This window comes from Lactuca saligna, chromosome 4 (genome assembly GCF_052625555.1).
Source record: "Lactuca saligna cultivar CGN05327 chromosome 4, ASM5262555v1, whole genome shotgun sequence".
NCBI classification, from domain to species: Eukaryota; Viridiplantae; Streptophyta; class Magnoliopsida; order Asterales; family Asteraceae; genus Lactuca; species Lactuca saligna.
The window spans coordinates 326611940-326615387 of NC_136420.1; the positions used below are offsets into that span (position 1 = coordinate 326611940).

General features: G+C 31.9%; 1 long non-coding RNA gene across 1 annotated transcript; it reads left to right on the plus strand.

The window, feature by feature from the left end:
• Nucleotides 1-1207: 1207 nt before the first annotated feature.
• LOC145039929 (uncharacterized) lies at nt 1208-2405 on the plus strand. The gene is made up of 3 exons (XR_013679842.1): nt 1208-1642; nt 1767-1879; nt 1989-2405. It is a non-coding gene; the product is annotated as an uncharacterized LOC145039929 (long non-coding RNA).
• Nucleotides 2406-3448: the final 1043 nt, after the last annotated feature.

The following is a 3448-nucleotide window of genomic DNA, read 5'->3' on the forward strand; positions in this document are numbered from 1 at the left end:
GAGCTGTCATCTCCAATTTATCAGGTCTCTCAATTTATTTATTGTATAAATTCAATAGTTTTTTCATGTAAGGGTCACATGTTGTTTGATGAGGAATTTTTGATGATTTTTTTTATTCTCAACAAACTAAACAAACCATTTTGGTTAGGTTTAACTTGCACAAAAATTGATATATTTTATTTTTTCAAAATGTTCTATGTTATACATACATACATACATACATACATATATATATATATATATATATATATATATATATATATATATATATATATATATATATAAAGTGATTATTATAAAAGCATTGATATTTTGATTTACTCATCTTAATATGATAAATATTATTCTTATTTTCTTAAAAAAAAATTTCTTATATATATATATATATATATATATATATATATATATATATATATATATATATATATATATATATATATATATAGGGAAAAGTGAATATTTCCTTAAGGGTATATAAGCTTAGGTACCCAAACCTATTATAATACGTTATTTTGTTTAATATATTCATTATAATGTTCTTAAACTTCAACCCTTGACTTGATTTACTTTCAAAATTATCGAAATTTCATTATTATCTTCCTCTTACATCACATCTTTTTGCCGAACACCTACTAGGCTATATATATTATAGTTGAAAATGAAAATTATGTAAGAGGAATATAAATGTGATATTGATAAAAATCTTGGAAGTACATCAAGTTAGAAGTTGAATTATAAGAAAATTGGACAATTACAATGTATATATATATATATATATATATATATATATATATATATATATATATATATATATGATACAAAACGATGTAGTATAGTGAGTTTGGGTACCTAAGCTTATATACCCTTAAGGGTATATTCACTTTTCCCATATATATATATATATATATATATATATATATATATATATATGGAAAAAGTGAATATACCCTTAAGGGTATATAAGCTTAGGTACCCAAACTCACTATACTACATCGTTTTGTATCATATATATATATATATATATATATATATAAAAGTTGGATCATCCTTAGGAACAGTAAAACTCCTAAGGAGTTGGCAGAAATGGTCCTCTGTCTATGTGTGTGGTTATAATTATGGGTCGTTTCTTTTAAGGGGTCATATTTTACCATTTTCTCTATTATGTGTACACATGTTGTTCATTTATCTCCTCTCCCGACTCCCTAAATCGGTAGGCGAATAACATTACGATTAGTGTCATCCCTTCTTCCAAGAATCACTCATTACACCCTATTTTTTCATCTGCTTTTTCTTCTTACCTCCACCTACAGCGACTCGCTTTAATCGACTTCACCGCCTATAGACCTCGATAGTTTCCAGGGTTTTTGTTCCTTTTCTGCCTTTGGTTGTCTTTTGGGGATATTGTATCTTCCTTTTCGATTATTCTCATAAACAGAAGGCCATGATAGAAGAAGTTCACTCCAATATTCCGATTACGGAAGGAGGCGCTACAGGTAAAGAAGCAACCCGAGAAAACGCTAACAGAGGCGAACGACATCCCCGTCATATTTTTTACCTCGATCACCACCACCATCAGCCGCCTCATCTAAACTTGTGATTAGGGCTTGATGAAGACCATCACTCCCGCTGGACTCACTACAAGGTAAGGAATTTGATCTTTTGCTTTTCTTGGTGTCTGGTATTCGTTATTTGGCTTCGTTTGTTGTATGGGGGTTATCACTATCACCTGATTACCTTATCTGTTTTCGATTACAATATGGTCGAAGAAGGAAAAATAGATTATGCGTGTTTGTTTGAAAGAATTCAAGAGATGGAAGGCATAAATCGAACTCATAGGGAGGTCACCTGCCAATGAAGGTGGTGTTGACACAAATTGAAGGTAATACGATTAATTTCTCTGTTTTTTCTTTCGTTCCTTTCCAATCATCATCTCCAAATGTTTTTATTTTTGAAAACCATGGAATTTCATATTGAATTTGTTGCTTTAGCTGGTGCTACTTGATTCCAGTGCTCCATTGCTATGTGCTGGGATCACAACTTACAACCCCCTCAAACACTACAGACCAAACAAGCCTGGTATGAAGATTAGGATAGGTTGTCTTGGTGGACTCGGTCATGTTGCGGTGAAGATAGCCAAGGATATTACGGCAGAAGTTATGGGTTTTAGTACGAACCCAGTGAAGACAGAGGAAGCACTTGACGGGCTTAAAGCTGACCATTTCATTGTTAACAAAGACTTGGACCAAATGCAGGTCAACAACACGCCTTTTACTTAGAACATGTTATTTGTTTTTATTAGATTAATGGTTAATGTTTTGAATGTCATCCATTTTGGATTGGGACCGTTTATGAGCACTTTGCTCTCATATAATCACACAGGCCTATACTTAGAGATTTAGCCAACATTTTCTCCAATTTGTTTGGTTTCTTGCACGTAAGGTGTTTGACGTATTGTCTCTATGTGCATTTTCGATTTTTTTCTACTTCTTTATGTTTTCATCAGGGTGTAATCCGTCCAGGATTGGGATGAACAACTAAGAAGGATTGGTTCGAAGACTTGCTATTCGTTCCTTTAATCTTTTGGTTTTGAGGTTTGTCAATAAATTCTTATATAATTCTGATTTGAAAATAAAATTATGGAAGTAAATATTGAATTAACTTCCTGTTTGTTTCTTTAATCAGTTAATTATGTCATTCACTTCTTAAAAAGCAATTTTAAGATGTGTTATACTGATCAATAACCCACAAAATGCGAGTTTTAAGTCATTAAACGCCTTTATTCTTAGAGTTCTTTATTTACATTAAAAAACTTGCTAATTTTTTCTGATATGTTAAACTCTATTAATGTCTTTGTAACATCTGGTTCCTAATATGTATTTTAATTAAAGTATAACTCATGTTTTACTGTGGGACTCAGCGAGTTCGAGGCCCAGCTCGTCGACTAGACTCGTCTTTAGATCGGTGGTATAAGTGACCTACTCGGCGAGTCAGGAGACCGACTCGACGAGTAGGACTATCAAAATGAAACCCTAATATTCGGGCTTTGCAACCTATTTAAACAACTTATAAGGCCTCAACCTAGCCTCCATTGTTCCTCCTAACCTAGAGAAAACTGTAACTCGAACCCTAAGCCCCCTTTTTAGTGTTCTTGAGCTTTTTGCTGACTTTTATGTGCATTTGAAGTTAGAAGAGAAGATGAAAGCTTGGGAGTTCAATTTTGGATAAGGTTTCTAAGTACATAACTATATTTAGTATGTACTTGACCCGATTTGGCATGGTCCATTTGGGTTGCATGACATCATAACACTTGGATAGACAAAACGAGAAAAGGACACTTATGGTTTGTTAATATATTATAAGTTCTAATATATTAATTATATTATTTAATTAGTATTGATCAAGAATTAATTTGGAATTAATTTTGTGATAAAAAAGAGACTAATTAAAT